The sequence below is a fragment of the Anabrus simplex genome, chromosome 1, assembly GCF_040414725.1.
Source record: "Anabrus simplex isolate iqAnaSimp1 chromosome 1, ASM4041472v1, whole genome shotgun sequence".
NCBI lineage: Eukaryota > Metazoa > Arthropoda > Insecta > Orthoptera > Tettigoniidae > Anabrus > Anabrus simplex.
In genome coordinates, this window is record NC_090265.1 from 213,074,105 (window position 1) to 213,100,419 (window position 26,315).

Below are 26,315 nucleotides of genomic sequence, written 5' to 3' on the forward strand. Positions count from 1 at the left end.
AGAAAGCCTGCTACTTGAATAGTTGACATCTTTATTTCGAAACGCATTCGGAGCTGAGTGATGGATGTTCGAAGTTGTGGGTGCGTCAAATACGTGAACATTTCTTTTTCTTCACATTGGGCCCCAAAATATTGGGATGCGTAAATTATGCAAGGGCGTTAATTACGCGAGAAAATACGGTAGATTACCGTACTTTATCATACGGTAAAATGAACGGAAATGTATAGGTATCGCTGAACGCTTGGAGATAACGTTTGTCATATTTTTTGGCCATAACGAAAAAAAGAAAATACCAGAAACTGTCACCGACACAACATTCAACTCATTAAAATTATGCACTTAAATACGCGAAACTACCACATACAAAACAATTCAATATGTCCCGTACATTATTAACATACGACTTTGATAGGGGGGGGGGGGGGGAGCATAGAAATGCAAGAAAAAACACGTGGCCTACAACTCGGACGAAACTACGCACAGAAACGATGGTAACAGCGCGCGAACAACAAAATAACATTCTTTCGTCCCGATAAACGGAGTCGTTACCGCGCGCGAGCCTCTTGCTTGAAGGACGATCGTCGCTCTGAATCCCCAGCTGCTGTATCAAGCGCACGCGCTGTTGTGGTGAGCGGGAAACAAGATTCAAGAAGATGGCGGACGAAACACTCACGAAATACAGTATCAAATAAATACGCTTGAAACTGAAGATTCGTAAATTACACAAGCACGTAAGACTTTATCCTTTATCCTAGGGAAAGAGTATTGGCCGTACTAGACGTTATATTACTCAAAAATCGGAAGAAGTAAAAATAAATCGGAAAATCGGAAGACGAGTTAAAAACCGGAAAGTTTCCGGGTAAATCGGAAGGGTTGGCAGGTATGTAGCATGGTATATATCTTGTTTGAAAGACGATGTATCGACCTTTTAATCTGAAATATGTATCGAGTTGTTTTGATTCGTCATAAATGTTATTCCCCTCATTCAGTTTCGTCCTGCCGCTTTCGGTCCCGCTGCAGCTTCATCAGCTTGTGTGACGCACCGCGCTCAATGGCTAGCTCCTGCTGAGTGTAGCGTGCTTGAAATATTGTATAATTCAAATGAAAGTTTAGTCGGAAGTAGTAGTGGCAGTATTAGCAGTAGTGATAATGAAATAGATGATGTAGCAATGGTAAATGATGAGAGTGACGATGAGGAGGAACCAGTACTTGGAAATTTCGTGTAGGAGGCTATAGATGCGCATACAGGTCAAAGGGAAGCTTTCAACAGTGAATTATGATTCCTAGATTCTCCAATAATATTTAGACAAGTCACAGGGATAAACATTGAGCAGTTATCTTATCAGTTTCAGCTGATGGAAGGTTTGTTTACGTAGTACAAAATACGCTTCTCGGGCGGGAAACGAAATATTCAAGGCCGGCGCGCATCAGATAATACAGTTCCAAGGTTGCAGGAAATACGTTTTATCAGGAAATTAGCACCCAAGAGTGAGAAATCCAAACCTCAGAGACGTTGTATCGCGTGTTCAAAACACGGTGAAAAGAAGACATCGGTGTACTGCTGCCAGGAGTGTGCCTTGGGTCTCTGTCTCGAAGAGTGCTTCGAACTCTATCACACGGAACTAAATTACTAAGGAAATGTGAAACAATTATGTAATTATCTTCATCTACATAGTTCTACCATAAGGAATTCCAAATTTCGTGAATATCGGGCCACTCTTATACTAGTAGTAACGCTTTAAGTGAATCAATGTATTTCAGTCGCGCGTAGTTGAAATCTCATCCGGCCGCGGGATAGGAAGCTCTTTAAACGGCTGCGACGCTGAGGGGTTAATACAATCTAAAGCTTTACTTACATCACATAACACCAAAGAGATGGCCTGCTTGTGTTCAAAAGCTGTTAATATCTGATTAACAATTTCAAGAACAGCAGTTACCTTGTCAAAACCCAAACTGACTGTCGGATAGGAGATTGTAAGTTTCAAAATAGTATAAAAGTGATTCAAATATTTTAGAAATTATTGGAACAATTGAGACTGTATGATAGTTCTCAAGAAATTGTTTGTCCCCACTTTTAAATACTGAAATAACTTTAGAAATAATACCGACAAAGTACAACACTGACAGGCATTGGTTCCAGGAATTCCTACTCATAACTTATTTTATCTGACTTAGTCATAAAAATGCTGGCAGACCAAACCAACAACTATCACATACAGAGACCTCTCAAAGATAGACAGTAATCTGCTTATCGAAGATGGACTCAGTGTCGCAGGTACTGTCTACTGACAGCCGACAGTATTGGCAATAAAATACGTAAACTAAATGAGTACTTGATTAACCTCTACGACCGACACGCTCTGCTAAAAACAGTTCGGGTGACATGAGCTCCTGTACCATGGCTTAATCCAGAAATGAAGGAGCCAATGACATAGAGGGATGCAGCCCATAGACAGTTTAAACGATAACTGACTCAAAAGCATTTTGACAACTATAAATGGCTCCAAGACGGAACATCCCAAGCAGCGGTACGCAATGCTAGAATCAAACATGCACATAGCTTATTAAAACACAACATAAAACCTGACATGGCACGAAAGGAACTAAGCAGCATGGGAATAGGCAAAGACAGGACTTACCCACCTATCGAAGTACCTCCGAACTCACTATATAAATACTTTATCACAGTACCAAACACAAGTGACGTAGCCATGAAACAAAGCACTTGCTAGCAACTACAACACTCAGGACCCCAACTTTTCTCGTGTCACTCTTTCACAAATCAGACAAGCCATCCTCTGAATCAAATCGAAGTCCAATATAGAAAGTTAACTCAATAAGTGAGTATTTGATATTATCCTCCCGAACATAACTCATATTTAATTGTTCCCTAATGACTAGCACAAATCCATCACTATAGAAAGCTGCCATTGTCGTCCAACATCTTAAAGTGCCTCTTTACGAAGAGATGATTACTGATAACATCAGTTCTTTCAAAGGTATTAGAATACACTGTACGCCAGCAACTTTCCAGCTACTGGTATCTCCAAAAGCACATTATCACTGACAAATACCAGTCTCTCATATAAAATATATTAATTTTCAAAAGTATCCTCCTGTTCAATAAAATATATAGGAGTTTAGTTAGAAAATTAATAAATTTCACATAAGAGTTAGCTATCAATAGGGATAATATGTTTATATCTTGTCAATACCAGTCTGTCTTTTGCCAGAATCATACCACTTACCACGGCACTACTTAAGGCTACTGATGACATGGAAGGCTACAGATAGAAGACAAGCGACAATTTTAACTCTTATTGACTTCAATAAAACTTAAGACTCCGTTGACAGAGAAATACTATTTCTAAATTATACAAGCTCCATCTCTCAATGAAACTCATATTTTAATGAACATCAGCAGCGTGTAAAATGTAATTCTAATGAATACTTATCCTGGAGAACCGCAGAGGCTAACGTCCTAAAGGGGTCTATTTTAAGATCTCTCCTCTTCTCCATTTATATAAACAATATCATTTCATCAGCTCACAGCTGCAGACACTACTTATATGTGGATGATTCAGAATCATACTTACATTGTGAACTGGAAGGACTGCTTGAAGAATAGAGACTTTCAACAAAGATTTAAAAGAAGTTACATTTTTTTTTACTATTTGTTTTATGTCACACTGACACAGACAACACTGAAGGAGTCTTCTGGGAGCAGCTCTACCAACAACATTTAGGGGACTGCACAACTTCCAAGGGGCTTTTCAACCGCCATCAGGACCAGACTGCCTATCCGTTCTACTGCTGCTATACCCGACTTACCAAGGACAAGACGCCAAGCTGATCACCACCAGGACAGGAGGATGCTGAAATCGCTGCTCATCTTTTCCAGTCTGTAAGTGAAACATCAGCCACCCAAAGTAAAAGAGTGCACTAGTGAGATCTATCAATTAGGTTTTTCGCTTTCCTCATTTTCTTTAAAAGAATACTTTTGGTGAACCCAAGTTAGATAATCTGGTTCAATTAAAAAAAAAAAAAAAAAAAAAGCCTTTCCACTGAATGCGAACTAGCAAGATCCAATAGATTCGTTGTTTTTCAGCATCAACTGAAATAAAATAATAATTTATTAACTTATAAATTTATTTTATCTCATTTACATATTATTAATAATTCAAGATGTCTGAACAGGAACTTCTTTCAAAATTTGAATATGCTCATATCCAACTATTACCTGAATTTAATGGAAGTTTTTCCTGTAGCTTAGATTATTTTCTTGCAAGATGAGACTCTTTCTTAAATAATTTTAAGATAGCTGCTACAGTCCCACATGCAGACCTCGTCAATAACAACTTCCTATTCAATGTCGTAAAATCTAAATTGAAAGGAGACACATGTAGCATTTTGGATTTAGATGCCAACACTAGTTACGAGAGATTTAAAGAGAAGTTAGTAAGAAAATATGGAGATGTTAGAGACGAACGTCCCTTAATACAGGAAATCTCGAATTGTTTTCAGAAAGCTAATGAATCCTACACTGATTACCATGAACGCTTAGATTCGCTAACCCTTTGGCACAAAAGCCTCTGTAAAATCAACTATTGAGACCAGATCTTAGAATTAAAACTAAGAGAATTAGAAGAAATAAGCTTACACACATTTAAAGCCAGTATATTAGAGCCATATCGCTCCTACCTACGCTACGCTCAAATCACAGGCCTCAGCAAAACTCTTAGAACCTTAGATCATATGATAATGACAGATCACACGAAAACTACATGGATCAATTAAGAGGAACACGGTCGACAACTCAAAATAGATTCATGAGTAGTAAGCCGCCCTCACACAACTCAAGTCATAATCCATTCACGTTTTCAAGACCCTTCTCGCAAGGGAGACCTCAGAACATATATAATCATTCAAACCAACCTGCACATCATATACCAAACCAACCAAGCCGACTTCATTGGATTGCTAACACACCTCAACAAATTTCTCAGCCTTCAGCTCAACGAATCCCACAACCTTCAAGACCAACTATTCCAACGAATCATCCCTACCCTACACCCAGCCATACTGGTAGACGTTTCTCTCCCCAACAATCACATCAACAATTTCCAAAACCCATCAGGTGTTTCCACTATTCGAGGAAATTTGAACTCTCATGCGGAAACAATCAAAGACCCACTGTCTGAAAACTCTTTTTTTTTTTTTTTTGCTAGGGGCTTTACGTCGCACCGACACAGATAGGTCTTATGGCGACGATGGGATAGGAAAGGCCTAGGAGATGGAAGGAAGCGGCCATGGCCTTAATTAAGGTACAGCCCCAGCATTTGCCTGGTGTGAAAATGGGAAACCACGGAAAACCATCTTCAGGGCTGCCGATAGTGGGATTCGGACCTACTATCTCCCGGACGCAAGCTCACAGCCGCGCGCCTCTACGCGCACGGCCAACTCGCCCGGTGAAAACTCTTTTAGCGAAGAAAGTTTCCAGATGGAAAATGCATACGACATGCAGTTTGACACTCAGGCCGACTCAACCTACTTTCCAAACGAGTATTTTGAGATCGAAAGCAAGGACTGCACTCAGGATTTTTGTTTAACCCTGACAATCGCACCATACGACTTTCCGACGTGTCGTGCGAATGAACGCCATCTAGCATGTTTTTTCTCGTTTGCCTATATGAAATTCAGACTTTTTATTGTAGTCACTTCTTACAACGAAAGTTTTTAAATTGTTCAATATCAAATGGTAATATAGATATGCTAGCTGAAACAATTCTTTTACTATTTCAGTCGTTCCATTTCCTTGTAAATTAAAATGATAAAATTCAATAAAACTTGCATTTGGTGCGAACTATTTCTAGAACATAACGCCTACCGAAACGTAACTTTAAATAATAGGCTTTGAGTGGCACGTCTTTGAGACGTGCGGTGTAACTAAAATGATATTTATAGACATGTTACTGTCAGGGTTAAACCCAGTCGCCATGGCTGAAGACCTGAATAACATTTACAATGCTCCCCAACTACCTTTCATCACGCTGTGCGGACCTAAGATTCTCATTGATAGTGGCGCTTGTAACTCCATTATGAATCCCTCTGTAGCATATTCGCTCTTTCTGGATTTCATATTTAAAGAACAGTTTTGGATTCAGTCTGTTCACTCTGAGACTATAGGTGATGACAATGTTCAGTATCCTATTTTCCACGGCCATGACATAAACATTCCTGTAAATTTTAGAGTAATGCAATGACATAACTATTTTGACACTTTGATTGGTACTTCTGATTTTACCAAGCTAGGTGCAAAAATTGACTATGGTTTAAAGATAGTCACCTTAGCAGGTAAACACATACCTTTCAACTACCACTCACCTAACAAGCAAAAGGACTATCAACTCACTTCAGACTCGCACTTTACTGCAATTCTGGTTAACGTCCAGCAAAACGATGTAGGCCTATATGCTCCTACGTCCGGATATAAGGGCATGCATATAACCAAGTGTTATATCCTAACAAAACCCAGTTGAAACAACAATTTGACGAACCCATACTTTTCAGGCGTTTGCTTTATTAACCAGCGTTTCGTCTTAGGTCTGACACTAGACTCATCAGAGTAGGATGTGTCAGACCCTACCCACTGATGCTGGGGTGTATGCAGGTGAACTTATCAGAAGCCTTATATGAGAGGCACAGTCTGATAACTGCATACGGGAGATAAAACTCCACAATGGAATTATTACCCAATTCCGAAGTTCCTTAGAATTTCCAATCGCAATCATTCCATTGTGGAGTTTTATCTCCCGTATGCAGTTATCAGACTGTGCCTCTCATACAGGGCTTCTGATAAGTTCACCTGCATACACCCCAGCGTCAGTGGGTAGGGTCTGACACATCCCACTCTGATGAGTCTAGTGTCAGACCTAAGACGAAACGCTGGTTAATAGAGCAAACGCCTGAAAAGCCTTACATCTGATCTGTTTTTTGACATGCTCTATTGGTGGGAAAATATCTAATTCCCTCCTTGGGAACTTAGAATTTCCATTCGGAATTGCTAGGTGGGCAATAATTCCATTGTGGAGTTTTATCTCCCGTATGCAGTTATCAGACTGTGCCTCTCATATAGGGCTTCTGATAAGTTCATCTGCATACACGCCAGCGTCAGTGGGTAGGGTCTGACACATCCCACTCTGATGAGTCTAGTGTCAGACCTAAGACAAAACGCTGGTTAATAGAGCAAACGCCTGAAAAGCCTTACATCTGATCTGTTTTTCGACATGCTCTATTGGTGGAAAACCATCTAATTCCCTCCTTGGGAACTAAGAATTTCCATTCCGAACCCATACTTGTCGAACCCCTGGAAAACATAGATATTCAACCCTTGGAAACAAACTCCATTTCAGATAAAGACATAAAAGATCACCTTCGTACACAACTCACGAATGACTAAGGCTATTCAGAAAATCAGAGAGGTAAACCTCAAGATACCACTAGAAAAAAATAGAGTTTCTCCACAAGGAGGTCGCTTTAAGTGATCACGTTGTATCGCAAGATGGAGTGAAGCCCAATCCTGAAAAAATAGCATCAATAAAGGGATACCCCATACCAAAAACCACCAAGGATATCAAGCAATTTCTTGGTTTGGCAGGATTCTATAGGAAATTCATTAAGGATTTCGCTGAAGTCGCTCAACCTATGACTCGCTGTCTGAAGAAGGGATCAAAAATTGATACTGAGAATGCCGAATACCAGTGTGCATTCGAGACTCTCAAGACCCTTCTCATTAACTCTCCTGTGTTAGCCTAGTTCAGACTTCACTTTGTGAAGTGTCCTATCACAGAGAGGGCATCCCATTGCATACTATTCTAGGACACTAAACCCTGCCGAGAGGAAATATTCTTTTTTTTTTTTTTGCTAGGGGCTTTACGTCGCACCGACACAGATAGGTCTTACGGCGACGATGGGATAGGAAAGGCCTAGGAGTTGGAAGGAAGCGGCCGTGGCCTTAATTAAGGTACAGCCCCAGCATTTGCCTGGTGTGAAAATGGGAAAGCACGGAAAACCATTTTCAGGGCTGCCGATAGTGGGATGCAAACCTACTATCTCCCAGATGCAAGCTCACAGCCGCACACCTCTACGCGCACGGCCAACTCGCCCGGTAGGAAATATTCTACCATAGAGAGAGATTTATTTGCAATTGTAGAAAGCTGCAGGCATTTCAAACCCTACTTATGGGGCCGACACTTTCAAGTAGAGTGTGACCACCATCCACTGCAGTGGCTCTTCACGTTGAAAGACCCTAGTTCTAGACTTTACCGATGGAAAGTAAAACTAGGAGAATTTGACTTTGACATTAAATACATTAAAGGAAAGTCAAACTGCGTAGCAGATGCGCTCTCGCGAGTAGAGATCAACTTGAATGACGAAATAACGTCAAATATAGCCATCCCTGGAGATGAAAATACCAGGGTGAGATTGATAACGAACCGGTGCATTCTAACCAAGAAGACCCCACTTTTACTTTTTTACTGAAATTATCTGGAAGGAGTCTAAATCAGAACAGAAACCAGATCATCGTTAAATATGGTAATACTTCGAAAGTCCTTGAACAAAAGCTATTCAAGTGACATACACGACACATCATGTTGGTTACACATGAAAACCTCTATCAAGATTTAAATAATCTTTTACTTCAAACCATCATCACGTCTAACAGATATGCTGTCTACTTTGATGATTTAACATTAGAGATCCCATTTATTAGGACTTGTCAAAAGCTCTTTACTTCAGGATTAATAATTATAAAAACATCCAAGTTTCTGGAAGATGTCAAAGCTCATGACAAACAGAAACAATGAATCCTACAGTATCACTCTACAAACCACAATGGAATAACGGAGACTGTCGAACACCTACAAACAAAATATTATTGGCCACATCTGAGGGAACACGTTTGAAACCTAATAAACCAGTGCAACATCTGCCAACGGAATAAGTACGAACGACACCCCAACCAAGTATCGAACCAAGGTCCGATCACGGCTGATCGCCCCTTTGCTCAGATACACGTGGACATGTTTCACTTCGAACAAAATCGTGTCTTGACACTTTTGGATGTATTTTCGAAGTATGGACAAGCCTATGTACTGCCCAAGGGCACAGCACTTGCCTTACTGAACCAACTCCAGGTATATTTCTCACACCATGGATTTCCCAAACAAATCACCCACGACCAAGGAGGAGAGTTCGAGAATAACTTAATTAAGGAGTACTCCACTAAATTCCTCATCGAATTCCCCAGCAGAGAGACTGAATTCTACCCTGTTAGAGAAATTGCGTATTTCAAGAGATCACGACAAGTTTACCTCTCTCACGCAACTTTTAACTACTACCATCACGAACTATAATTCCTCAATGCATTCTGCTACCAAGCAAACCCCACTCAATATAATCTATGGCCCATACTATAAAGCTCTAGATCATACTTTTTCCCCTTCTCCTCAAGTCAATCAATATATCCAAAGACAAAGCCAACAGTTACAAGTTTTAAGAAGTAGTAACATTCAACCTAACACCTCTATCTTTTCTCACTCGTACAAAATCGGGGAAACTGTCTATGTACTAGACCCCTTAACCCGAAATAAGAAATCCAAAAACCTCTATAACGAGGGCATCATTACTAAGATTGAGAAAAACAGGGTTTATTGCAAAATGAAAAATGGTAAGACCCACGTCAGAAATTTCAGGGATATCAAACCTAAGAGAGAAATCCTTTCTCTTTCAGGTTCTCCCCAGGACACTGCTTCATCAACACCGAATGAGTAAAGACTCAGGGATTCTATGCCAATCCACTGGGACCCGCAGTCATAATGAGTAATTATTACAAATTTATGTTCAGCTTTAATCTAAGCAGTCTACTCGACTCGTACAACAATATTCACGAAACCACTTCTCACCTTTTATCACATGCCAACAACACCTTCCCTTATTTAATGTATGAACTAACGGAAAGTTTTAAAGAACACTAGGAAGGAGTTAAATAAACTATTGCCCAGTACACCCAGGTACAACAGAGGATTAATCAATGGATATCTGGACCAGGACAATTTGGATCACCTATGGAATCAAATAAATGCTTTAAGAAAGAGCCACCGAGCTCGATAGCTGTAGTCTCTTAAGTGCGGCTAGTATCCAGTAATCGGGAGATAGTGGGTTCGAGCCCCACTGTCGGCAGCCCTGTTTACCGTGGTTTCCCATTTTCACACCAGGCAAATATTACATGTTATGAGTCTCATTATGATAGCCGTATTGGAGTACAGAACGTAAAAGTTTAAAACAAATTGATTAAAAAACCACCATTCCAATACTTTACAATCCTTAAGTTTAAGATACAAAAATTACATATATCCACGCTTCATTAATATCAAATAATCTGTACAATCCAAATGTATGTCAGATCATTATGACTATGTCTCTATCTAGAAATAACCAACTTGTACTTTTTTAGACAAATACTAGTATTCATTCCTTGTACATATAATATTATGACAAGTTCATTATTGAATTTTAGTTGCATTTTAAGCATTGCTTTCTCCATAGAATAGATTTTTATGACTGTTTTATCTTGTACTAAAGCATGTATTATACTTTAATGAGGAACCCAGTTCAGGGCCCTGACTTAGCTTTAGATTAAGTATGGCTGAAGATGCTTACAAAGCCTAAGCGAAACATGTCCCATTTTAACATATATGTAATTTTTGTATCTTAAACTTAAAGATTGTAAAGTATTGGAATGGTGGTTTTTAAATAAATTTGTTTGAAACTTTTACACCAGGCAAATGCCGGGGCTGTACCTTAATTAAGGCCACAGCCGCTTCCTTCCAATTCCTAGGCCTTACCTATCCCATCGTCGCCATAAGACATATCTGTGTCGGTGCGACGTAAAACAAAAAGAGAGCCGTACGGACGAAATTCAGCACATTAATAAACTTGTTTCTTTTAGCAATACCGTCGCTAAGAAATTTTACAATGAAATGAACCAGGTCAATCTAAATATGAGTGTAATCCAAAGTATGTTACGGAAAGAGAATTTTGAAATAAGTATACTAGAACATTACCAATATATTTTACTTTGTGTGGATAAATTCAACAAGATACAGTAGTGAGCACTCTGGAAGATACCATCAGCCTTTCCTTCAGTGATATGACAAACATCAAGATGTTTTCCCAAAAGGATCTCACGAACATTATAAAGCATTTACAATCTGTCTACCCAACAAAATCTATAATTCATACGGACTCCTATCACTTGTATGAAAACCTTAAATTTACAAAAACCCAAGTTCTAAGAACTACAGCCACTGTATGAAGTATCTCCGTTACCTACTATGGATAAAATTATACTTATCCCTTCAGAAAGATATTACTTGCAAAGACCCACATTAAAATGGTCCAGTGGTGGCGAGTCGAAAGCGCGCGGCCGCCGCGGTTATCCGCGTGCGGTTCCTGTGCGCCGTAGGCGGACCCCGATGAAATCCTACCGCGGTGCTCTTCATTGAGTGTTGAGGTAGGTCGGTACGTCTACTTTGAACAAATTAGAGTGCTTAAAGCAGGCCGGCTGCACCTGAATACTGTGTGCATGGAATAATGGAATAGGACCTCGGTTCTATTTTGTTGGTTTTCGGAACCCGAGGTAATGATTAATAGGGACAGGCGGGGGCATTCGTATTGCGACGTTAGAGGTGAAATTCTTGGATCGTCGCAAGACGGACAGAAGCGAAAGCATTTGCTAAGTATGTTTATGTAAAAAAGGTACTCAATCTTATGTATGTATTTATTATAATACTAGAATAACCACATGTAATTTAACTGAAACCACAGGATGTGAGTTTGCAGTTGTGAAAAATGATGTGAAACTATTCCAACCCTTAAATGAATGAACACATCCTTTTTTATAGTGTAAAACCTACTATGTTATTACAAACATGCCCTCATCATCATCATCATCCTAAACCATCTCCAGTTTCCCGGGTGTGGTATATGAGCCTCCTCCATCTCATCCTGTCCTAGTACCATTCTTCCTCCACCAACTTGTCCCAATCATGACCTGTCAGCAGTACATCGCTCTTAACTAAATCTATCCTTCCCACGGGTCGTCTTCCTTCTACCTTTCTGTCAAATTCCTTCCTTGCATTTTTACTGGCATCCTCTTCATGTGACCAAACCACTTCAGTCTTGATATCTGAATCTTATTGAGGAGAGAATCATCTATTCCTACTTCTTCTCTAATTTTCTCATTCCTAATCTTGTCTTTCCTGGTTTTCTGGATCATAGTGCGTAGGAATTTCATTTCAGCTGCCTGAAGTTTGGAATTATCTCTATTGGTCAGTGTTGTGGTTTCGAGACTGTATGTAAGAATTGGTGTACAATAGGACTTGTACAATGTCATTTTTGTTTTCATGGGTATTTGCTCATCCCACAGCAGGTGTCTTACCTGGTGGTAAAATTGTGTTGCCTTATTGATTCGATTGTTCACCTCATGTTTGGCTAGGTTGTCATTTGATATAACGCTACCCAAGTATTTGAAAACTGGAACGCTGTCCAGTTGAGCTTCATTTAACATGACTATTGGTTCTGCTCCTTCCCCATACACTTTCATCACCACCGTCTTGGTCTTGCTGATGTTTAAACCATATTTCTTAAACTCCTCATTCCAGCTTTGTATTCTCTCTCCCAATTCCTCTTCTGAGTCACTCCAGATCGCAACATCATCTGCAAATGTGAAGGCTTTGATATCTCCATGTTCTTTCCTTTTAATAGATTTCATTACTACATCCATTACAATAATAAATAGAAGTGGTGACAATGAGCTGCCCTGCTGCACTCCTCTCTTTGTTTCAAACCAGTCCGACAAACCACATCCTACTTGAATACAGCTTCTGTTTCCACTATACAACATTTTCACTTTGTCTATAAGGCTGTCTCGCACTTGAAGTTCTTTCATGCATTGCCAAATTCTTTCCATTGGTACACTATCGTATGCTTTCTCAATGTCCAAAAATATTAAAAATAAAGGCTTGTTCTTCTCCCAGTATTTTTCCATTAGCATCCTAATTGCAAATATAAGGTCTGTAGTTGACCTTCCTGGTCTGAAACCATACTGCTCTTCTTCCAAAATTGGTTCAACAATATCTCTGATTCTGGTCTCTATAATTTTTTCCAATATTTTCAGGACATGAGACAGTAGTGTGATACCACGGTAATTAGTACATTTTCGTCGGCTTCCTTTCTTGAACAGAGGTACAATGATGCCCATCTTCCAGTCCTCAGGAATAGTATTTTCCTCCCATATCTTGTTGAGCAGTCTGTAGAGCCACTGGATTCCTGGAATTCCTGCTGCTTTCAGCATATCTGCACTTAGTTCGTCTATGCCCACTGCCTTTCCTTTCTTCATGCTCTTGAGCGCATTTTCAACCTCAAGCCATGTAATTGGTGGTTCAGTTGTGGTTCCTCGGCTTGGCTCTCCTCTATCCGTTGTTACGTTTTCTGTATCTCCATTCAGCAGCTTTTCGAAATAGATCTTGAGTTCTTGTTTAATTTCTCCCTCTTCTTGTGCCAGAGTTCCATCATCACGTTCTATTGCTTTTATGGTCTCTTGATCCCTTCGCTTGTTTTTCACTACTCTGTATAGCAATTTCATATTTCCTCTACTGTCCTCTTCCAGTTTGTCTGCAAACTCATTCCATTTCTTCTCTTTTTCTTCCCATGCCCTAATTCTCATATATATCTGTATATATCTCAGGGCCTTGTATTGTATATTCTAATATCTCATGCCCCAAATCAGCTATGGGAGTTACTCTTGAACAAAAACCAACGAAATATGTCCACAACTTCCCATTCCTCTATGCTCAAAAGAAACCCTTCACAAGGAATGAAATCCATTTCTATTATTCACACCTCGATGTGGATAAATTAAAACTGGACCTACAACCCCTAACTCCCAAATATACTGTAATGAAAGAGGTTACTCCTTTTAACCCTCTCCCGCCCATAGCGTAGTAAAGCGTACTTGTACTTCTAGTTGCATGTATGAGCCATCTATCGGCCGATCGACAAATATAACTTACTGTTACTAGCATGTGCACTTCCTAGAGATCAAAGATATTAGTTATCTTCTTTTAAAACCTTAGCAGGCGTATTAGAACACGAAATACGGAAGGCAGTGACATATAGTAAACAAACACATCGACGTTTAATTCGCGTGAAAATATTTTATGCGATAACGACATTGAACGTTTGGTGAATGATAATTCTGACTGTGAAACTGTTAGCAGTGGCTCAAGTGAACTCAATGAAGTGGAAAGTGAAAATGAAAGTGACGATATTTCAGGAAATGACGACGTACACATGCGTGATGACATAGATTGCAGGCCTAACTTTCAGTGGACAAATACATTGTCTTACGTCGAACCGGCGGACTTTACTGAAGAGGCAGGACCTTGCCATTCTCTTCCTATGGCTAGTACAGCATTAGAGTATTTCTCCCTTATATTTGATGAAAACATTTTCGATTTAATTGTTCATTAGTTTTTGTACAATATCCATTTTTATAAATATCTGCATTATCATAATGATGGCTGAAAAGAATTCCTTTAATTCTGGGGAAAACATGCATTTTAATATGGGCGGGAAAGGGTTAATATGACCATTATGATAATCATACTATGTATAATACTGTTATTTTTTAGATAAAACTGTATAAAAAATGTGTAATCTGTAGAACTAGAAAACCCAATGTTACTGAGGACAGTAACAATAGACAAAGAGGGGAGGAGTTATATTCCTTACCAGAAATATCACCTGTATCTAATATTCCTGCTAATTCACAGGAATATTCATTTTAATGTACTGTATGAAAGGTTCCAAACTGTAAGATATTACTAAGATCTGTATATATTAATCATAAAACATATTTCACAAATAAGATGACTCTCCCTGTGAGTCAGGACAAACTTTGTAAAGGCCAGTCATGAGGTGGTTACTCACCGGAGAACCAACATTATGACTCGCACTGACCATTGTACCCCATACGTATATTAGTCATGAGGGCTGTTGGTCATAACAGCCTCATACTGTTATGACTGTATTGATCTTTGTACATTAAGATAGTATAAATGAAGGAAGGAATCCCTACTCGAGGTTCATTCTCTTCACCACTGTTCTGTGCAGTACATGATGGTCACAAACGTGACACACTGCTGGTCTTATGCTATAACCAGACCATGTAAGCAACTTTGTAATTAGCAACCAGACTTTTCTACTTGTAATAAAAAAGTTACTCTAAAAAAGTCTTCAATCCTTTCTGAGTTAAGGAGCACGCAGACACGGTTCAAATTCGAGGGACCGTTAGCCGTAAAAAGCTAAAAACTTAACTCAAGTACCTAGTTTTTCCTCTTCCCCTTGATATATGTATAAGTCAGGTTCAACTGTATTTTTTACTGCGTGAAGGATGCTTTCCTTATATTCTGCATATCTCCCTTGATGGTCGAAATCCGGTTTTCTATCCTTCCTTCAACAGCAGAAATACAGCTCCTGACGCTTCCCTCGACGGTAGAGATTCTCCCCTCACCCTGTTGCTTTATGTCGGAAACCTGGGTTTCCACCTCCTCCTTGAGGTTCAAGATATCCCCTTCCAGCTGGCTTACTCTACTATCGATCTGGTCAACCTGTCCCAGTTTTGACCTGATGTCCGATATGTGTTGCGTTAATCGATTGGTGACGTCGCTAATTTGCGATTAAAAAATTTCGTCATTTACCGTTGAAAATTTCGATTCTAGGCCCTGTTCAACTTTGTAAACCTGTGTATACACTTGTGATATTTGTCCAGTTAAAACTGAGTTAGCATGAGAAATTTCGTCTGAAATTTTGTCATCTACATCTGACATTTTTCCTGTTCGGCTGGAATTGATGCCTGAAATTTTGTCATTTACGTCTGAAATTTTGTTATTTAGTACCTGCATCATGGTCATTAGGTTAGAACACATTTCGGTTATATTTACCTCTTCTTCTGTCTCCGAATCTTCGTCGACTTCAATAAAAAACTTTTCGGGATCTTCTCCTTTTTCCGCAAGAACTTCCCATAGCCGCGTCTGTAGCGTTCTTTTTCTTCCCGTTCTTTGGGAGATTCCTCAGGGTAAGTTCGTCTTTGAGCTGTTTCAGCGACATATTCTCTAGTTTGATTTGCATTTTGATCTACTACACTCGTATTCACTTGTAAAATTTTACGTCCTGTACCACGACCGCCAGTTAACGTATCCACAAAGACGCACACAAAATGCTGTAAGTTGGTACAGTTATTTATTCACATCTATTTACAAATTAATCACAATATCACAAACAAAACACTTCGCTCCGAGAACAGCAACAAAGCCACCATTCTAGACAACTACCAATCTCTTCAACATGAAGACTACAACCACTGCATGTCAACACAAGAGATATATTCTTGCTACACCATAACTGTACTGAACAATAATTCATCGTTACCATCAAGACCATCTCCTTATATACGTGCCTGGCCAGGCTTCTAGAAAGCTACATTACAAAAATTACTTCTCAAAAATTATAGAGTGCCTAATACATAGATTATAATGTACAGAATATTCTACCATCATCTAGTGCCTTTCTGGAAGTTACAGTGTGTTTCAAAATTCCATAGCAGATTACAAAATATATATATATATATATATACAGGCAAGAATAAATTATATAATGTTAATTTATAGGTATTTACATTAACTGAACTCATATAAATATTTATGTACAGCACATGTTTCATGACATAACCTCACACACAATACGATCATCCGACTACGTACATAATAATAATACTAATACTAAATGGATGTACATCAAAGTAATAATAATAATAATAATAATAATAATAATAATTCAAGCGCAATACTTGTATTATTTACCCACGGGTGAGAGAATATTGTTTTCAAGTCATATCTGTTTATCACACTTGCGTCAACTGGAGGTGAACTGTGGAGGCCATGTGTGATGGAAGCTAGTCTGAAGGGAGAGTAGGGGAAGGTTGAGTCCAGTAGGCGGGCAGAAATTTATTTGGACCATTTGGAAAATACCAAGATTCACAATAAAATCAAAGGAATTGTGTTCTGGACGTGCTATGTCGACGATGCGTTTGCCTTAGTAGATCAGAACATCACCAATGGCGATATCATGTTTGAACAACTAAATGCGGTTGACCCATGGATCAAGTTTAGTTCCGAAGTTGAAACCAATAATTCTTTAAACTTTTTAGATCTTACTATTGATAATAGCTCGAACAAACTTTCTTATAATATCTATAGAAAGCCCACCGAAACCATAAACACCATTCGTCAAGATTCTATTCACCCGGATTCTCAAAAAAGAGCAACATTTTATAGCCTAATTCATAGAGCTTTTAATGTCCCTTTGTGACGCGAATCGAAAAAAAAGAACTCAATACCATCTACTTAATTGCGAAAGAAAACGGTTTTGGCAGGCATTTTATACACAGGATAGTCAGTAAAATTGTCAACAAATCCACCTCAACTCTGCTCAGAGAGACAAAAAGGAAAACAGACAACTATGCCACCTTCACTTACACCAATAAACATATTTATGAAAACAAATATTCTTAAGAAACATAATGTTAACATTGCCTTTAAAACAATCAATAACAATGATAATCCCTTTTATAACCAGCAAAAAATAAATAACATTGGAAATAAATACCATAAATTAGGTGTATATATGTTAAATTGCAACCAATGTTCAGTGAGTTACATTGGGCAAACTGGAAGAAACTTTTTAATTAGATATAAGGAACACGTCAATCCCTCCAGACACAAAAAATATCCCACCATGAGTGCTCACATAACAGAGTCCAATCATTCCTTCATCTGCATAGAGCAGGATTTAAAAATTTTCTATTTTTATAATAATTTTAATTTTAATAATTTTAGAAAACATTTTATTAATATAGACCAAAAATGCAATCCTGCTAACAATTTAAATGAAATTTCAGAAACTGTGAATATGCTTTTTGAAGCATTACTCAACAGTTCTTATTTGAACAAGCCTTACAACAAATCTCTATGCACTCGCTCCCCGCCTACTGGACTCAACACTACCCTGCTCTCCGTTTAAACCAGCTTCCATCACACACGGCTTCCACAGTTCACCTCCAGTCAGCCATCAACATCAACACACGCTTCGAGCTAACCATTCTTGGGCAGGCAGGGACGTAATTAGTCAGATGTGTCGCATATTATTTCATTCTTTTGTAATTGCAAAATGCTTCAAAACTTGCCTACTTTTAACGTTACTAATAGTCACCATTTTCATTCTAGGGACACTCAACTGCACACAATTTCTCCACCTATGAAATCACAGTCAGATATTCCACCTGCCTTATAATTAAGAATTGTTAACATCATCAAGCCATCAAGAGGAACTCAATTTTATCGCATTGGAACTATCACATTTGTTTAACATAATTATGTTTAACATTTTTGTCTTCATTAATTAGAACTAAACACTGTGCTTCATAATATTCTCCAAGTTTTAATCAACGTATTATTCAGCAAATTGAATCATATTTTAACATAACATCACGCCAGAAGGACACAATTACCATTTTTTACTGAACTATCTCACGTGCTCAACATCTTTATATTTCATTTTAATAGTACCAAATATTGTGCTCCAGAACATTCCAACATTTCTAACATGAATATTTAACTGACGTATTCAGTAATCCTTATCATTTTAATTTTTCGTCCTTGTCCATTGTTCTTAATCTTAATATTATTTGGCTTATGATGTCTACAAGATAGATGAAACATGTTCCGATTTTTAAATGTTAATTAAATAAAAAAATAAAAAATTAATTGTGGTGGAGCATTTGACTATCCCTTTCGATAAAGTTTACCCTAGTTTTGCGAGTTGTCATATCTTGTTTATTTTCTTATGGTTATTTTGTATCTGCTGCGAGATTGTAGACTTGTGTCGGCGACATCAATAAATAAAAATCCAGTTGGCAGACCAACTACATTATGTTGTATTGAAAAAGAAAAGTTACGATCAAAATTACGAGAGTGTTGAAAGCTGTATGTCAACGCCGCCTATGTCAAGTTTAGCGGGTGAAATGTGTGATTAATAAATACTACAATTATGAGGCAAAAAGAAGTTCATCCTACAGACAATAAATTATAGTGCATTTTGTTGCCATTGATACTTGTATTAAAAAGGCACTCGTTATATGAAATGAATTTGATATAATATTAAATCAGGACATGAATTGTACTACTACTTCCAGTGTGTGTGCGTGCGTGTGCATGCATGTGCGCGCGCACGTGTGTGTGTGTGTGTGTGTGTGTGTGTGTGTGTGTTGCACCATGGTTTTACAAGCTCCACCTGCCAGCTGTGACTCACTTACTTGCTAGAGGGTCAGTCTAAGGGTCGTATTCATGAACGAGACTTTGACTTTGACTTACTTAAGATCGCTTAGTTGAGTTTCGTGGAAGTCTGTTTCATAGACGCAACTTTTACAAAGTAGACTCTGGCATAAGTAGACTTTGGTAAGTTACGATGTGAAGAATTAGATATGAAGTTGGGAATGAAAACAATGGAAGAGCAGTGTAGCATCTCCCATCACTCAATATTTTTTCTTAATAAAGAGGCAGAGAAAAAAGAAATTCAGCTGTTTACTGCGTTGGACTCTAAACTCAATCCAATCCAGTTAATACAGTTAATTTTTATTTCTCGACGATGGATGGAAAGAAAAAATTGCCAGCCTTCAACAACTATGAAAGGGAGGTGTTACTAGAACTAGTGAAAGAGAAGAAAGATATAATTGAAAACGAAATGAATCAATTTCATCTCTTGGTTGACTATGTCCTGACAATTGAAACTAAAAATATTTTTCCTATTACGGAAAACCTCAGCATGGTTGCCACCTGGACTTATTATTGGTACATGGGTGCAATCAATAGCTCCAACCACTCCAGGGAATTTGGGATCTTTCATACACACGTCGCCCATTATTTCGACATTCAGCTTCATTCGAGAACAAAACAAACTATGGTCTCTTTCGGGCAGTCAGGATCGATATTCTTTTGATTATTTTAAATACTGAGGGCTGGCTTACTCCTCGTAAATCAGCGGAATCAATTTGGAAGTACCTGAAAACCATGGAAGTGTGAAAGGCTATTGTAGTTACCATAAGAATGCATTAATCTGTACTGATCATCCCTTAACCTAACTAGATAATACGATGAGTAGAAAGTGCAAAAACCTTGCGCTATAGTAAAAATAATTTTACTTTTACCTGTACCATAATATCTTAACGACTGGATGAGTTCTCCATGCGGTTAGGGGCGCGCAGCTGTGAGCCTGCATCCAGGAGATAATGGGTTCAAACCCCACTGTTGGCAGCCCTGAAGATGGTTTCTCGTGGTTTCCCATTTTCAAACCAGGCAAATGCTGGGGGGCTGTACCTTAATTAATTAAGGCCACGGCTGCTTCCTTCCCATTCCTTGGTCTTTCCTATCCCATTGTTGCCATAAGACCTATCTGTGTCGATGTGACGTAAAGCAAATAGAAAAAAAATCTTAACGAAATTAACAACTGTATTATTGGAGGTACGGGTGATCATCGATTATTATATTTCTTTAATTCGTCTTCAAATATCTTTGATACATCTAATACTGTACGTTTGTCGAATCTATATAGTTTTTTGAACTAATTTTCTATATAAAATTCAACTGGGTTCCGTGCATCTCTTATAACACGCCGAGGATTAGGCACAACGAACTGAATAATTTCCTGGATCTCTTCAATTTCGTCTACACAATTAACTACACCAGCAATATCTGCCATTTTATTATTTTTCTGATCTCAGAGTCTACTTAAGTACGAAACATCGGCGACTTGGAAGTAAAGTCGCCATCTGAGTTTACTTACCTCCAAGTACCGATTATGAAATGGAAATGGCGACTTACCGCCTTCTAAGTCTAAGTCAAAGTCAAAGTCTCGTTCATGAATACGACCCTAAGTCAGCCTCAGAACACAGCGTTTCGAACAACATCGCGTGATATTGTGCCCTGTTATACTAGCAATTCTCAGAGTCATATTAATATTTTCTGTACGAGTATCAGCCACATTATTCAAGAGGACTTTGTCAGTCAATTCAACATGAGGACATTACCCATCGCCAAGTGTAACTTCAACTTCAACATGAGAGTTTAAACCCTGGGACCGCCACCAACCACGTCAAGATAAGAGGACATCGACCGTGATCGCAACATTGAGGGCGATAACTCACTGTCCAAAATGAAGGTGTCGAAAAGAGCTAAGTCGACACAAATTTCATATTATCTGTTCAGTAGTTGGGTAGTTGATTTTCCTGTGGTGGTGGAATGGTCTTACAAGATATTGTAATCTTGTAGCTCTCACATTCTCATTTCTAGTTATTCCTCTACCCAGTCGTGTATTTTTACTTATCACATGTAAATTAAGAAGATTTTTGGACGGAATAATTTAACTGTCGTGGTAGTTTTCAATTTTACATGTGGTAGTGGTGATTATCCATGAATAAATAATTTCAGTTATTCATGTGTGGTGGATAATTAAATCAAAATTTCGGTGATTATCAATTTATCAGCTTAGTGTAGGCTTGACTTGATGTGAAACGTGATCAGCTCATCACAAGACTATAATTTATTTTGTTTTAAAGTCATCATGTAAAATAAACTTTCGATTCCAGATGATATGCATTTAGAATTTTATGTGTGATTTATGTATGTGACATTGAGTGATAGAATTGATTCCACACTTTTGAATCAAACTTTATGACTACTGGAGTTTGTTATCAGGAGAATAGTGATACTGGGAGATAGGCTGGATCTTCAAATTTTAAATGTAGTGTTAGAGGATTTTCATATGCGAAGGATATTTTACGTGACGTTAAATATGAGTTCTGTGACATCCTGGGTGGATCACGACTGTGTTCAAAGATATTGGGCCTGATGTTAATGACGCCATGATTGGTGAATTGTTTGTTTAGTGTCTTTGCAATATAAATGTGTTACATTTTATAAGGGACGTATCGGAGAGGCATTTTTGATATGAGATTTACGTCATGATTACTGGGAAATACCGGGCGAGCTGGCCGTGCGGTTAGGGGCGCGCGCGGCCGTGGGGTTGCATCCGGGAGATAGTGGGTTCGAACCCCACTGTCAGCAGCCCTGAAGATGGTTTTCTGTGGTTACCCATTTTCACACCAGGCAAATGCTGGAGCTGTACCTTAATTAAGGCCATGGCCGGTTCTTTCCCATTCCTAGGCCTTTCCTATCACTTCGTCACCATAAGACCTATCTGTGTCAGTGTAACGTAAAGCCAATTGAGAGAAAAAATAAAAAGGGAAATAGTCATGTATTCAAGAATAGATGATTGTGGAGATATTTAGATCCTCAAATGATATTAAAGTGTTCTTAAACTCCGTGTGAGTGTATTAGATCGTATATTCGATTCTTTCGTGTCCAGTATAATTTTCTTTCGAGCGTTATCTGAACCTGTCGTTACTTTGTTACTTATTCATGACAGTCTGGAATGTTCTTTGAGATTGTTCTCCAACCTCCGATGACTTTCTTACCGAGATAATATGTCTAAGTTAGAAGAGGCTGATGTTCTTCCTAAAATCAGCTGATGTGGAATTGTGTTAGTAGTGTTCTTCCTAAAATCACCCGACGTGGAATTATGTTAGTCGAGCGTTTAATTTGCGTGTTGATATGACTGTGTAAATATTGTAGATTACTGTGGTATTTAAGAGATAGTCAATGACGTTTTACATTTCAGCACTGCAGATCGTTCACCATTTTCGTTACGAGAGCTGAGATTTTTCTTTAATTTATGACAGACCATTTGAATTAATATTTCACAACTTGAGTTTAAATTTATGATTTAATTGGACTAGAAGTGATGATAGTTATGAACAGATATTTATTTCTTTTGCACCGATTCAGTTCTAGAACGAATTATCACACCAATTATGTTCATTAATTTGGCAATTAGTCAATTAATATTTCAGCAAATTGAATTTTGATACGGTATGATTTTCTTACTGATTTTCTCGGTATTTTCCAGATTTGGTCGAGGAAATTCAGATCTTTCTCGCAGTTAAATTAAATCAAATTGTTAACTTAAATTGCAAGAAGCAAATATATTGCATTGATTGGTTTGTTAGCGTAAACAGGGCAAAATTTAAGTGTACCATCCCATCTTAATTTATATTTTCTTTTTGTACTTCAAGAACAAGAGTTAAAATTTTACAATAATGATCATTTTCCATAATCACAGATAGTAGGGATTTTAAACAGTATTTTATTTAATAAATCATGCTGTTGTTTAAGCTTTATTCAGTTTTTTTCTTGTGCCACATCCTTACTGAGCATCCCTGAGGTGTCTCAATGTTCTACGACTGACATTCTAACAGGTGCAATACATAATACATAGTGCTCCCATTTTATGAGGAAACTTCTGCATTATTCAGCTGCTGGTCAACTTTTGTGCCCCTCTGACCATACAAAACATCCCAGCAGTTAGTAGCTGCTACTGATAATTGTACTAGAACGAGTGTGTGACTGTTACTTGTGTATTATTGTGTACATTGCTGGTGTATTAAGTAATCAAATGGAAAATTAAGTATTTGGTTGAATAGTGAATTTTTCTGATAGGATGTTACTTGAAAAAAGATAGCTATAGAATATGCATTCAGAGATTTACTCCTAACTATCCAGACCTTAGATTACTAAAAATATCTAGCATTTTGAAGTTGATGAAAATTGGTGTACAACAGGTTCAGCTTGTGATGTTTAGAGAAAACAGAAAAGACACATTTTATGTGAAGACAAACTTGGGGGATATTCGTGTGCAGTTAGAAATAGGTCCTAGAAAATCACTTAATCATCTAGCACAGGTAAAGAACATACCCATGGGGTTGGGCCACAAAGTGACCAGAGTTCTAGACCATATAAAATAAGGTTTGTGCAGGAACGTCACCAGACAGATTTTGCCACAAGAATAAGGTTCTGTAATTAGTTTTGTGAAGGTGTGTACAATAGAAATTTGTCTGACGAGGCATGGTTCCATCTGTCTGGACATGTCAATTCTCAAAAAATGAAATGTGGGATACTGAGACCCATATACTGTACAGGAAGTGCCAGTGCATCTCATTAAAATAGGGATATGATGCGTATTAAGATTGCGGCAGATAACTGGGCCTATATTTTTCGATGACTGGATGAATGTGTATGTTAGAACAATTTTGCATCCACTTCTTAATGAACTGACGTAGGAAGAAAAGGTTTATGGATATTTTAAACAGGACGGTGTCAGAGTCTATAGGGCTCTGAATTCTAGACAATTTACATCCAGTTTTTGATGACCTGACGAGATAATTAATACAGTTTTATGGCCCCCTAGATCAGCTGAACTAACTTAATGGAATTATTATCTTTGGGAAACCCTATAGGACAAAGTTTACTAAAATAATCCCTGTACTCTAGAAGATCTGAAGGCCGAAATAACATGTGCCATACAGTCTATTCTTCTTCTTCTTTTATGACCACATAGGATGACTTTAGTCAGTCCGTCGTTCAGGTCTCTTTGAAGGGATTGTTCGGGCTTTGCGATCTTCCCAGTACTTCTTCAGACGCTCTGATCTTCATGCCCTTTCCTCAGTTGAAAATATGCATGTTGTTGGTTTGTTTCGTGTAAGGGTAAAGCGGAGGTTTGTATTCTTGAGTTTTGTATTCAATTTTATCTTATTTGTGGTGTCTTCTGTTGTAAGGCCTATTTCCTTCAGATCCTCTCTTACTTCTCTGATCCATTTACATCCTGTTGTGGTATTTTTTGAGACGAGATTGTGTTCTACTAGTTGTTTCAGAAGCCTCGAATCCTGCAACCTCATGATATGTCCAAAGAATCCCAGTCTCCTCTTTCGCATAGTATCTGTAATGGGTTCTAGCTCTTTGTACACGACTTTGTTAGGTATTGACCGCCATTGTCCATCTTTCTGGTATTTTTTGTTGATGCAGGTTCTTCCAATCCTCCTTTCAATTTTCTGAAGTCTGTCAGTCTTTGATTGTTTATTCAGGTGAAAAAGTGTTTCTGCTACATATGTAGTTTCCGATTTTATAACTGTGTTGTAGTGTTTTATTTTTGCATTTATTGATAGACATTTCTTTTTGTAGATATCCTATGTTAATTTTTGTGCTTTAGCTAATCTATTTGTTCTTGTTTGGATTGAGATTTTTTCATTTAGGTTATGTGTTATTATTTCTCCAAGATATTTAAACTGAGTTACTATTTTGATTTTATTACCATTTATGGTAACTTCTTTTAGTTGTATTGGTTTCTGGGGCATAATTTCTGTTTTTTCAAATGATATTTTGAGGCCAATTTTATTTGCAATGTTTTGAAGTTCTGACATCTGGGTTTTTGCTTCTTTTATGTCTACTGCTAGTAATGCTAAATCGTCAGCGAAACCCAAGCAATTTGTTTTGATTTTTCGGCCAATCTTTATTTTGGGGAGACATTTTCTAAAACTATTCCCTCATTACCATTTCTAGAGTACAATTAAATAATAGTGGTGAGAGCCCATCTCCCTGCCGTAGTCCAGTTTTAATATAAATGTTTAATTTCTGATGTTTCACCCCTAAACTTCACTTTTGATTTGGTGTTAGTGAAAGTCAATTTTATCATGTTTATTAATTTGGGATGTAGTCCAAGGTGTCTTAAAATTTTGAACAGAGATTCTCTATGGATGCAATCATAAGTTTTCTTGGAATCTACAAATGTTATCAGCATATCTCTATTTCTTCTCCTGTTATAGTCCATTATCAACTTAAGACTCATGATCTGATCAGGACAGCTCATCCAGGGAGTCTATTATTGAAGTGGAATTACAGAAAGTGGCAAATAATTTGTTTAAATAATGTCAGACATGTTTTACTGTGGGTGGAGGTCATTTTTAACAGTTACTTATTCTACCAGCCATTTTTGTTTACAAAATATTGCATCATCTAGCCATTGTCATTTCATGGATAAAATATCACATAAAATAACTAAAGCATCAAAATTTCTCTTTGTAATCTCTACAACGAAGTAATTCCATAAGTTTCTTTTCCAAAGGTCTGTCTGTGTGAAATCACGCTTTTGTCAGAAGTTGATATCTTCAACACTGGCAGTACAGAAAC

The 26,315-nt window shown here is 38.0% G+C and overlaps 1 protein-coding gene across 1 annotated transcript in view; it reads right to left on the bottom strand.

Annotated features, from left to right (window-relative positions):
* LOC136885730 (leucine zipper transcription factor-like protein 1) overlaps positions 1-26,315 on the bottom strand; it is a 219,344-nt gene that overhangs the window by 100,201 nt on the left and 92,828 nt on the right. The gene's annotated exons all lie outside the window — the stretch shown is intronic.